At 54.0% G+C, this 12,739-nt stretch overlaps 1 protein-coding gene across 8 annotated transcripts in view; it reads left to right on the top strand.

Moving 5' to 3' along the window:
- The first annotated feature begins 2,019 nt into the window (after positions 1–2,019).
- Positions 2,020–12,739, top strand: part of GNG7 (G protein subunit gamma 7) — a 45,486-nt gene continuing 34,766 nt past the window's right edge. For 2 of the 8 annotated variants that reach the window (XM_082071808.1, XM_082071810.1), the window contains exons 1-2: positions 2,022–2,181; positions 12,484–12,541. The gene's annotated coding sequence lies outside the window, so the exon portion shown is untranslated. Of the gene's footprint in view, positions 2,182–6,041; positions 6,062–6,985; positions 7,006–8,374; positions 8,435–12,483; positions 12,542–12,739 lie in introns of those variants that run through there. The other 6 variants (XM_082071815.1, XM_082071809.1, XM_082071812.1 and 3 more) reach the window with 6 other exon arrangements.

Genomic DNA, 12,739 nt, shown 5'->3' with positions numbered 1-12,739 from the left:
TCTGCTGGGATGGCTGTGGCTCGGTGGGGGTGGCCACAGGTCCCTGGGGACACGCAGCTCCGTGGGGATGCTCACGGCTCTGCTGGGATGGTCACAGGTCCGTGGGGATGCTCAGAGCTCCATGGGGATCGTCACAGCTCCATAGGGACAGTCACAGCTCCATAGGGACAGTCAGAGCTCCACAGGGATGTTCCAGCTCCTCGGGACCAGCCATGGGAACCGCTCCTGTCCCCGTGTCCCTTGGGTGGGCTGGGGGCAGCCGGGACCTTCAGTGGGTGCCAAAGCTGGAGGGTGGGACACACACACGTGGGCGCGGGGACACTTGGTACCGGTCCCCACCCTGACTGAACAAACGAGTGGAGGGGACAAGCTGGGGTGCAGCCATTTCCCGTCCCCCCCCAGGTGAACAGGAGCCATCGCTGCAGCCTGAAAAATGCTTGAAAGCACAAAAACAGCGTTTGGGACTCAAACCAGCTCCTGGCACCATGCAGCACACTGGGACCTGGTGGCTGCGTGGGACAGTGTCCCTCGTGTCCCCCCCAGGGAGAGCAGTGGGGGGAGCATCCTGGTAACCTGTGGGGCACCAGCCCAAAGCTGGGGGTTCCCTTCCGGTGCCCCCAGTGCAGCCCCATTTGTGGCCAAAGTGGCTTAATAACAGCACGGCCATGGCATATGGGAGCAAACGGGATTAGGGGAAAAAATCAGCCTCTTCCCGTTAACAGGATTACTGGGTGCTCAGCCCAACCTCGGCGCAGCTGGCACTGGGGCGCGCTGGGCAGTGGGGCCCCCCGGGATAGGTGGGGACAGCCCAGACCTGCTGTCTCCCCATTTTATGGGGGACTGGGGGCTGCAACTGGTGTGTACTGGTGTGGCCGGGCCGCATGCCAGCACAGCCCTGGGATATACTGGGAAGCGCTGCCAGGGAGCGACAGGCGCAGCGTCCCCTGCCCATGGCTGCGGGTCTGTCCCCCGCGGTGGCGCTCACGGGGGACCCCGCAGCTGGGAGCCAGGCGGCACCGGGACCCGCCGGCGGCAGCTGGAGGAATCAAAGCCTCGATTCACGGCCGAGCGCGATTTCCTGCTCCCCCGGCGCTGCCAGCGTGACTCCCGCCCGCCGCTGATTCATCCCCCCGGATTGTCCCCTCGCTGCGCAGGGACAGCGGGGGGACACCGGGGCTGCAGCCCCCGGCCCCCCCCGGAATGAGCCGGAGCATCCCCAGGGCTGCTGCAGCCGGGGCCAGAGCATCGGCGGCACCCGGCGGGACAATGGGGTGCGGGGGCTCTGTCCGGGGACACAGGGCCGACCTCTCGCCCCCACCCCCCAGGCTGCCGGGCACTGCAGCCCCAGGGCAGAGCCTTTCCAGCCAGTTTGGGGGGTTTGGGGTACCCCGAGTCCCGCGGAAGGGCTGCGGGGTGGGGGGGGTTCGGGCCGGCTGGGGGCTCTGCCACCCCCGCGCTGGAGCGGGGAGGGATGTTTGAAGCCACCGGTGACTCAGAGCAAGATTCATCAGGAGGGATGGAGCAGCGGCGACCTGCGGGCTGTCCCCGCCCCGGCTGGCCCGGGGCAGACCCGAGGAGTCGCGGGGACACGGCCGGACTGCACCGAGGGGCCCGGAGGGAGCCGGGGAGGCTGGGGGGAGGATCCGGGGAACCGGGGGGACTGGGGGAAGGATCGGGGTGGGATCCGGGGGGTGGGATCCAGAGAACCGGGGGTCCCGCTGCCTCGCGGTCCAGACACCACGTGCCGCCCCCTCCCCACGACGACCAGCTCATTAATATGAATAACACCTATTTGCATACGACTGCCCATTTCTCCGCCCCTCTCTCTGATTGGCTGCTGCCCCCGCCACTCCGCGGCCGTCCCCTCCCCTTCACCGCCCTCCCTCCGCGCCGCCGTCTCAGCCGAACCTGGCGGCAGCACCCAGCCCCGCCTCCCTGCCGCCCCGCCCTGCGCGTGCCCCGCGACGCCGGCGTTCATTGGCGGGCAGCGCTGCCAGTCGGGCAGTGGGGCGGGGCTAGCCGTGCCCGCGCCCGGCCGGGGCTGGGCAGCAGGGTTGGTTGCGCGGCGGCGCTGGTGTCTGAGGCGGTGGCTCCCGCTCCTCCGCCCCTCGGTGCCCCGGCCCCGCCGAGACCGGTGAGGAGCCGCCCGCCGCGCGGGGACTGAGGCGGGGACGGCCGCTGGTGAGCGGGTGGGAGCGGGGGTGCAGGCCGCGGCCTTGCGGAGCCCTCGCGGCCCGTTGCGGCCCGGGCGGCGGGGCCGGGGGGGCTGGTGGGGCCGGGCCGGGGGCCCCCGGGGCGGCTCGGGGGGTCCTGAGGGGAGCGATGGGGCCGAGGGGGACGCTGGAGGTGGGGGTTGAGGGTCCCAGAGGGGCCGTCCTGGGGCTGCCGGTGAAGGAGTTGGAGTGAGGGCGCCCCAGGGCGGGGCTGGGGCTGGAGGCGGGGGGGCTGAGGGGTCCTGGGACTCCGGTGGGGTGAGTTGGGCTGGAGTGACGGGGTCCGGGGGGTGTGGGGTCCGGGGGTGTGGGGCTGTGAGGAGGGGAACCCCTGGGCAGGTCCGAGGGGGAGCCCGGGGTGGGGGTTCGGAGGCCCCGGGGGTGCTGGAGCCGGTGGTAGAGGGGTGGAGGGCGGGGGAGTGTCTGGAGGGGTCACAGGGGCTGGGGGGTGTGTGTAATTTTTGGGGGTGTACACAGAGAGGGGCTGTGCTGTGTTGGGGGGGGTCCTGAGCTCTTTGGGGCGCTGCAGCGGGAGGGGATGGACCTGGGGGGCGAGGGGCACCTGGGGCTTTTGGGGGACAATTGTGACTGAGCAGACGCAGCTCAGCGCCAGGGACTCGCGTGACTTACCAGGGAGCGGGTCTGGACCGTCTCTCGGGGCGCAAAAGGAAGTTGCGAAGCTTGTGGGAAGGTCTAATATCACATAATCTACTTGTGTTTGTACTGCGAGTCAATGGTCGGTTGGCGTGGAGAGGAAGGTTGTGGGAAGAAGGGTAAAATAGCCAGAGGAGTTGACGGCTGGCGATGGAAACCTGCCCGCGCTGGGCCGTGCTTGGGAGGCGTTAGTGAATTGTGGTGCGCGGGTTATATAAAGGAGGGGTAGCTGCAGCGTTGGGGTTGTCTGTATTATCGAGGTAGAGCGAAGTAGAGGAGATAAGTGGGTGCGTAGACAAAGAAATCTGTCTCCTTCTCATTTCTAAATAGAAATGTGTGGAATGAAAAGCCGGATCCTGGCAGGTGCCGTTTTGGAGGTTTAGGAAGGGAAGCGCAGGCTCTGGAGGTAACGGGGACTGGATGGTGTCCCAGGGACTGGTTCAGGAGCTGGGGACCCAATCCCTGTGGCTCGTTTTCTTCAGGTGCAGGTGAACGGGCTTTACCTCTGCACTGGGCCATCGCCATCAGGTGTGGCCTCAAGTAAAACTGATATATATTCTGCTCTAAGACAACGTTCTCTGTTACTGCCTGTAAACGAGGCAAGAAGTTCTTGTGGTTTTGAAGATGCTGAAGTATCTTTAATGTGTTTTTTGGGGGAAAACTGAGAACCTTCAGGTTGGTTTATAGCGGTGAGCTGCTTGTAAAACTGACCTGGACAAGCACAACGGTGGTGGTTCCTACCAGGAGAAAAGCTGACTTGCGGTAAACCGCAGAAGTCGGTAACTTGATATTTAGTTTGTGAGTAAACTTGAGACCTTTGGTTTTCCTTAACATTCTGCTTTTCAGTGACTATTTGCTTCTCAAGCACATGGTGCTGAGCTCAGACCTTCGTCCTTTGGAGGTTTGGGGTGTCTTGGTGGGACATCCCGTTGCGTGCAGGCAGACGGGTTGGGAGCGAAATCAGCTGCATGATCCTAAAGGGAACGCGCGGGAGCTCCGTGACTACGTAACGCCATCCATCACGTTCTGGTTGTAGCCAGTATGGGGGAAAACGCACCAAAAAAGCTGGATCGATATGTTCAGATAGAGCTTATTGTCTGAGAGGTTTTCTTCTGCCATCTGTAGCTGCGGAACAAATGCAGATAGCTCTTTTGTGCAGCTGGGGTATTGTTGTGGATTTGAATGATTTACACAGGAGGCGCGTTGTGATGTACCTACCGTTTTTTCCTCTGTATCCATCTTATCCCTGGGTGTAGTATCTAACTGGTGTTACTTAAGGTAATTAGTGCTTTTTGCCGTCTTAGGAAGGCGTTTTCCCTGCTGGAAGGCAGGGGGACGGCAGCGCCCCGGGACACGGATTCCTCTGGGTTCAAACAGGACGGTTCAGCGGGCGGGAGGGGAGCGTGCGGCTCATCGCCCGGCTTCTGCCTTCCTGCCGTATTTCCTTCTCCGCGAAATGGAGATAACCGCCCTGGGAGAAGTTCGTTAGCCTAACGAGGCGCTCGCCTCCTGGGCCCGCGGTCCTGCTGCTTGGCCCTGCGCTCGGCTCCAGAGGAACTGGACGCTCTGCCCTGTGGAAAACACTGATTTTTATTGCTGGGAACCGCCGTTCTCTGCTTCCTCGCATGCGAGGGAGGCGGCAGAAGCTGCCGGTGACGGGGAATCGTGGCTCTCCCTGCCAGGACTCGTCCTGTTAGCGCTGGGGTTGGTCTGCAGGGTTGGCCAAGCGCCTAATTAATTACCCTTAGAATGGCCTGTTTTGGGTAGGGCTTGAAATAGCCGCTTTTCCACTCGCAGGCAGCCAGGGGAAGTTTTCTTTGGCGTTTTCGGGAGGAGGTGAAGGGCAGAGCTGGGGTGAGTTGAGATGTGAAGGTCTAACAGTTGAACTTGGAGGTGGAAAGTTCTCTGTAATTGCTCAAATATCACTCAAATTATTTACTCGGTTTAGCCCTGGACCAGAAATCTTTCGGTGGGATCCTGTGTGTATAGTGAGTTGCTGAATTTTCCAGTTGTAGCATCTCTGGCTTCCTTGGACAGTGTGTGTGTGGGTCAGTTCCTCTCACCTGTTGCCAGATAATGTGATATATTATCTTTCTGTCTCATGGGTTTCCTAGCTTGATGTGCAGAACGTCAGAAGAAATTAAATTGGGAAGAATATATAAATGCAGATCCCTCCTGTGTAGTCCGGCCACCCTCGCAATAACGACAAACCAGCAAAACTGGAGAGAGTGCTTTAAAAAAATTAATGCGTCTTATATTTTCCCCCTTAGTTTGGATTTAAAACTATATCGCTAGAACTGGAAGGGCCAGACTTTGCTTTAGGGAACCGGCTGGAAGCTTCTGACCTCGCGTCTTCCCCGTTCGCTTCTCCTCCGCGCTGCTAAAAGGCCCTTTATTAGAACACCCCAACAAACAGACCGTTGTGCAACACAACCGTGTTTTCATTTTAAACACGCTTGGTCAGAGTTGTTCACGACAGTCGTGAGTTTCCCGTATGTAACATTTCTCCCCGATGAGCCCGTTGGTTTGATAAGCGCTTTGGGATCACGCAGTTGTGCTGCCGGCCCCATCCGTCCCGCTGCTGCTCCTCCAAAATACCCAAAAAGCCACAAATTAACTTAAAAACCACCTAGAAGTGGTCACGACGCCAACTTAGTTTGAAAGGGCGTTATATAGGGATGCGCAGTGAATTCTTGGTGCGGGAGGAGCGGCCCCTCAGCTCAAGTATCGATTGAGCTTTGTTTTTGGGGTGTAGGAGGTGGGTTTTTTGCTGGGAACGAGTTCTGAATTCAGCTGATATTTCCAACTCGAACGTGCTTGAAACCTCCAGCAGCTTTGGATGAGGTTTCTGTGCGATGGGTGGGGAGGGATTGGCTGTGACTTTAAAAAACAAAATAAAAAGGAGGAAATTCAGGCCCAGTGTTAACGCTGAGACACAAAACAGGAAATTTAGTTAAGGATTATGTTTTTTTTTGTAATTTATTGTATGTTTTTCCCGCTTCTAACGGACAAGAAAAAGTTTTAAAGTGCTCCAGCTTGTCAGTTCTGTATAACCAAAACCCTTCCTGAATTTGCAGCTAAAGATACATTTTAAATGGACTTTTAAGGAGCTGTAAAAGCTGTGAAACCTCAGTAACTCCTTTGCTGTAATTTCGTTCTGCAGAAAGCAGCGGGGGAGCCAGAAAACAGCCCGGGTAAGAGTGATTTTAAAAATATCTCGCTCCTGATGCGAATGTCCAAGTAGCAACAAGGGCTGTGGCCTCTATTTTTAAAGATATAGAATAGTTGGTTTGGTTTTTTTTTGCGCCCTGCAGGCTTTTTGTCCATTTCTGCTGCTTCTGCTATTAGAAAAATGCACGAGGTCGAAATGTTGCTTGTGTGTTTTAACCCTTTTCAGTTCTCAAGCTGCTTTGGGGAGGTTATTCTGCTCCAGTCCCGCTTATTCTTGTTTCCCCCACTCTAAGGGTGACTTCTTTATTGTTTTTCTGCTGGCAAAGGATCAGTGTTTATGCCCAATAAATCATGACATATCGTGACTTCTCTTTTCAGTTACTCGCTGTGAATTATGGTGCAGTTCCCAAACACAAATGTTGGGAATTTAACGTTACTGAGTGGAACGCGCCGGCGTGTTTGCTGCTTGAGGTACCAGGACTGTAGCTTAGAAATGGGGAAATAAATACTGAGTAAATCGTGTTATTTCTATGAGGTTTTTGACGGTGTCTGCTTTGAGAAGCAAGAGAGGATGAGAAGAATGTACTAAAATAAAGAAATACTATCTGGCAGCTGAGAGCAGGTTGGTGACTGAGGCTGAGAATGGAATGAAGTTTGGAGGTGAAGCAGCGCAAGAGTGGAAATCCACGTGTGGATGGTCTTTACACTGTATTTTTTCATGTGGTCAGGGAATCGCTAAGCTTGATTTTATCTGTTTTGTTGGTTTCTGGGGTGTTTGTTGTTAAATAAAGAGTTCAGGAGATAAATAAGCAAAGAGGAGCCTTCGCCTTGTGCTCCAGTTGTGGTCCTGAGTCGGGTGAAGGTGACTGTGGGTGGGATGGGATTAGATGCTGCTCAGTACAATGATTTACTGGTGGTTTTATTTCTTTAGACAACACCTAGAGATTGTTCTCCGGTGAATTTGGTGGTAAGAAAAGCTCTTAAAATATGAAAGCACACAGCATAAACTAACCTCTCATCATATCTTTCTCTTCCAATTCCCTGTGCTGCTTTGCCCTCAGACCTTTTCCAGCCCCGTTGGTCAGTTTGGACCAGGCGCGTTTATTCTGCACAGAGTGCCAGTTATTCAGGAAACAAACACAACTCAACGTTCTTTGCGTGTTAAATCCCACCCTGAAGGGGCTTTGCTGCAAAGATCTCTCTGGGAAAGGCACCGAAATCTCGTGTTTTCCGCTGATTTACGCTGCAGAGGCGCAACGCCAAGTTCATTTGTCAGCGCTCAAATACACAGCGTTACGGCACCTTGTAGAAACTTGTCGAGCTTCGAGCTCCTGTTGGTGCGTGTGATCGATTGCAGATAACACTTTGTAAAGGCAACGACGGGAAACTACGCGGCGTTTTTAACACGGGGTGGACAAAAAGGGCTTCCCGTTCGTTAGGACAGATCGGAGAGGAGCCGGCGTGGGCGCAGGCAGCGGCTCGTGCTCCCAGCATAGCAATGCGGTGGAACTGGGCCAGCCCTTGGGCACGGCGCACACACCCCCTGGGCACGAGTAGCCTGTGGCTTTGGAGATGTAATTATTTTCTAACAACCCCGTGGGGCATGAGCAATTCAGCTTAGGGAGGACAAAGAAGGGCTTGCTCTAGAATTTTAGTTAAGAAAAGGAAAAAATTGCGTATGAGCTGCAGCTGGTGACAACTTGACTAGAATTTAATTTGTCCAGGCATTGTTGGTGGTGGGTGGCGTGGACGGCGCAAGAACGAAGGCTGGAACCATCACTGACCTGATGGAGCTTTTGCGGCTGAATCGCAATGGGAGTCGGGTTGCGTGAGCTGGGAAGGAGCAGAGCTGCTCCCATCCCGGGGCTCCCAAGCGGGTCCCCTCATGTCACAGAGCTCGTTCTTGTGGCAATTAAAGGCTTTTGTTGGCCCCGCCAGCGCTCACCCGGGTCAGCACGAAGCTGGGAGAAGTCGGCGCTTTTGACTGATGGCAAAATCCTCCTTTCTCTGCTGGCTAATTAGACGGTTAACATTCTTTGCCTTATTATCCCACCCTCAGCTTTTCTTTCTGCGGATCCAGGTTGACTCTTTCAAGATGAGCAGTTAACTCTTGCTTCTCTTACATAGCCTAAAACCAACCTGCTCTACGTTCGCGAAAAGTATTTGTGGCGCGTAGATGTGAAGAACAAAATTACACGCTCTAGATTTAACATTTTTGTTAGGAGTACGTGCGGTATTGACTCCATTTTAGCATTGCATCAAATGTTTTCTCTTTCTTTCTGCTTTATGGCTATTTCTGGGGACAATTCCAGCATAGACTGCACTGCCAGAAACAGGGTTCTTGTCGGGATAGAGGCGATAGATCCTTTTCTACTCGTGAGTGAAGAATAGCCCAGGTAAGACTATTTCTCCCATTCCAGCAGCGCAGCAGGTGAACTATGATGCAGTGACTTTAATTTCATTTTAATAGTCTCAGCAACTTCAAGCCCATTATTGCAAGTAGACCCGGCTTTGCTGGAAAGGGTTTTCTTGCAAAATTTAAAAATCCATGATTTTTTTAAGTGTGAAAAACGCTGTTCTCTTGTTATCTGGAAATAGTTCGCACCTTTGGAATAATACTATTTGGCAGCGCTGGAGAGGCACGGTGCTCAAAATAGCAGCAGCTGCCATGGGGCAGGATGGAGCGGAGTCGAGTGAGTTGTGTTGTCAATCACGGGAACATAAATCCAATTCCACCTGCAGATGAGCATTCCCGAAATAGCAGCGGGTTGTCAGCCAACAGAGGAGATGTATTGTGTGCATCTCTTTGTGCTGTTGCTGCGCTCCCTTCGTACTGCAATTAAAAGTTGCTGCGGTTTAGCTGGAGAGAGTCACCACTTCCTACTCTCTTCAGTAAATAACAGCCGGGAGAGGCTGTTTGGCCCAGAACTGTGTTTTTTGGAGGTGAAATAAATCTGTCCGCAGACAACGCACCCTGGTTAAAACCTGTGTTGCTCCCTGATTGTCGGAGGAAGGTTCTGCCAGCCTGGGGATCTGTGAACGTCTCCGAGGTCAGGAAGAGCTCTTGGGGCAGGAAACCTCATTTGAGGCTTAACAAAGTGGGGTAGGACACTGGTTTGAACGGGTGGGGTGGCGCCCTGGCCCAGGGGGGTGTCGCTGCTGGACGTGACAAAGTTCGGGGTCTTTCTGAATCTTTAATCCCGGCGAGCGCTCCCAAGGCATTTCAGGTTCAAAGTTCTCCCATCTGCAGGTGCTTTTCCTGGAGTTTGAGCAGCCAAAGAGCCTCTGGTACAGCTGTGGGTTTTTCTTTTAAGAGCTTCCTAAATCCACCAGCTTTCTGCATTTAACCGCTTTTCCTTGCTTGAATCGTGCCGTTCTTGAAGGCACTGTCCCCTGCAGAAATCAAGCCTTCCCCCTTCCTATTTTCCCTGCGCTATGCTGTCATTACGGGTTCAAATTCCCGATCGTGTGGAGCCGGCGCCCTGGGCTGGGTTCTGAGCGACGCCGACAACTCGTCTGAGCGCCACTTGAATTTTTGTCACGTACACGGTAAAAATGAATCAAATGCAGCATTTTTGGTTCTTTTAATTACTGCAAAAGGGCTCTCTGGCCGCGTTTCAGGCTCCTTGGCCGCTCGCTGCGAGCAGGATTCCCGTCCCTTCAAACCGCACGAGGGACCTGCTGGCTCAACCTGGAGCCTTGTGCTAATTCAGAATGAAATAGAGCGGCTGGGTGGGAAGAAGGTTGATCTTGGACGTTTTCCACTTAATCCTGTAATGGTATTTGGGAGACTTTTGGCCGCATCTCCTGTATTTCTTCTGCTGAGTGTTGGCTGATACCTGAGCTTGCTTGCGGGTTGCATCTGACCAGGAGTATTTCCCCTCCCAAGCACTGCTAACACTTTATTTTTCTTTAAAAGTCCTATTCAAGCACAGCAAGACTTTGTTATGTGAGTAGTTTTACTATAGATACAGGATTTGGAGATTAAGAACAAAACGGCTCTGTTAAAATCGACGAACATACATTTTGGTTTTGTGGCACCTTCCCATAATCCCAAATAATTGTTCTCCGATATTTAAGTGTGGAAAGCGGTGCCGTTTTGTTACTCGTTGGTGCCATTCAGGGTTTTGCCCTCGCGTTGGTGCAAAGGCAGCGGGTCCCACGTGTCTGTGGAGGCGCCTTTCTTGTAGCCCTTTGGACTTAGATTTAAGTGCAGAAAAACCCCCCAAGTTTATAACCAGGTCTGTTTTAACAGGGTTTTTTGGAAGGGGGGGTTTGGTGAGGATGGTGCAGGTGGCACATGGATGCAGGTTTTCTCCGTGCTCATTCACAGAGCCCACACATCGCTGGCGGCAAAGAGAAGGAACAATTTAAATCAACTTAAAATGTCTGGCACCTCGGTTTGCGTCTCTTGGGGGATCCCGAGCGTGCTGCTTTGTCACACAACAGCGCGCTCGGGGCTGCTTTCCCCTCCAGCGGTGGGCTTGACACATTTCACATTTCAATTCTGCTTGAAGGACGAACAGCCGACTGTTTCTAATCCAAATTTGTCTGGTTTCCTGCGAAGCCGGCCCCTCCGCGGGGGAAACACGGCAGAGCCATAACAGGAACAAGCAAACGTCCCGCGCTTCCTGGTGACCGCAACGGCTCCGCCGCCTCGAAACGCATCGTTGCTTTGCTCTAGCGCTCGCTGACTTTTATCTAGGGTGGTTTTTACTGTTAATGATTAGACACTAAACAGTTCCCTCTAGAAACAGGCTCTGCCACTCCACGTCCTCAGCGCCCGCAGCGTCTGTTTTAGCACCGTTGCCATGAAAACACGCCGAGCGCCGGCAGCCGCCCTGGTGTTGCCCTGTGGCCCCTCGCACCGCCAGCCGTAATTAGCCGCTTGTTTTTATCGCACCTTAAAGGAAACCCAAGCTTGCAGAAGCTTTACCTAGAATAACATTCGTATTCTCTCCTCCCTGTGTGTTTTTTTCCCTGTTAAATGTCCTGGTGTAAATGAGGTGTTGCTGGAGGAGGTTTGATCTCCGGTCAAGGCTTGGAGAGGTCTCGGTGGCCTCCTGTTTGCAGGGCCGGGCTGCTGGAAATGCTGAGGTGACTGCCTGTCACCAGGAATTAAGCACTAAAGTCACATCGGGAGCTTTGGACGCGGCGCAATGTCAACACGATCGGATATTTACCCTGAAGTCAATGACAAAGCTGGGCTGTGACGCTGGCTTTATCAGAGGTGTTTGCAAAGGTATCAACGCAGTGTTGTGAAGGTTCCCGGTGAAAGGTCTGTTAGTGACTCCCGGCTCTGTAACCGGGACGCGCCTGCCCCGAGTTCTGGTTTTTATGTTGTGTTTCCAACAAAAACCACCCCAAATTCAAAGTGTTTGTGTGAGGGCAGCGTTAGGGCTGGGGCTGCAGTGAGGACATGGGGACAGCGTTGGGATCTTTGCATGGCCCCGTTTGCGTCCTGTCATTGTCGCTTGTGCCCTGCTGGGTGGTGTTTGTGGGGCCGGAGCTCCTTAGGTCCAGCTTGGTGAACCCATACCTGAGATTTCCCCACTTTCCTTCTCTGCTTCTCGTGTGATGGGTCCAAATTCCACATTTTCTTTGTCAGATTTTATCTGCCACTTGACAAAGGAATACAATGCGGCAATTTTCCTAACCTGAATAGTGATTCTGAATGACTATTTGCAGCTCCCCTTTAACATGTACTTAATTTAAGCGTGTGGGCTTTTTAATTTGATCATTGTGGGGAGGAACAAAAAGCCGAAATGCTGCAGATACGCCTTTCTCTTCCCTTTCTTCAGCTAAATCTTTGTCGTTCTTTTCTTCTCTTTGACTCCCCTGAGTTGCTCAGGTGATTTTTCTCTCGTTTCTTTTGTCGTAGCTCCTCTATCGCAGCCTCACATCTTTAGAAATATATAATGCATGTGTGTGACTGCTCCCTTGCCTTGGCAGCACTGTCGTTGTCAGCGTATGACAAATAACATGTGAGTGATGGCTGACTAAGCATTCTGAATATTTCTTGGTTCTTTGTGTGCCTAATGATGGGTTTTTTTCCGCATAGGGAGGCAGGAGGGGACGGTGTCTGTGCCAATGGAGCCACCTTCAGCCTCACGTATGAAATTGCAGTGAGCGCAGCCGAGCACTGTAGCCGCGAAGCTGCTGATCCTTGTGTCCGTGTGACACGTCCCTCGGACTGAAATAGTTCTGTAACAGCCAAGTCCTGCCTGGCTTCAAGCAGGGAGAAAACGGCGCCTGTGTCTGTCGGTGTAAAAGGGTCTTTGTGGCCATATGGCTACTGTGTCTGCCTTCCTTACATGAAAAGGGGAAAAAAAAAATAGGTGTGAGGTGCTTCAGCTGGTTGGATCAAAGCCTGGTGCTCGGGGTGGCAGCCGTTCCCTGCAGGAACGTTTTAATTGCTGACAACTCTCTCTGTTTCCTTCCCTAGGAGAGCTGTCCTTTTCCTGCCCTGGTGCTGAGGAGGCGAGCGAGCGCGCTCCGAGCAGGTACGTGCACGCAGCACGGAGCCGGGAGTTCTCCACGTCCCCGTGTCCTTGGCTCCCCGAAGCGGGGCTGTGCCACGGGGGAGCGGTGGGACCGCGCGCTCAGAGCTGCTTTGACCACTGTTAATGGCTGAAATTACCGCCAGGTCACGCAGAAAACTGACAGGCAGCTCTCCCCTATAAGCTGGAATGCTTTACATT

This window comes from Streptopelia decaocto (assembly GCF_964273445.1).
Source record: "Streptopelia decaocto genome assembly, chromosome: 24".
Taxonomy (NCBI): Eukaryota; Metazoa; Chordata; class Aves; order Columbiformes; family Columbidae; genus Streptopelia; species Streptopelia decaocto.
The sequence above is the reverse complement of the archived record's forward strand: the minus strand, read 5'-3'. Positions and strand labels throughout refer to the sequence as shown.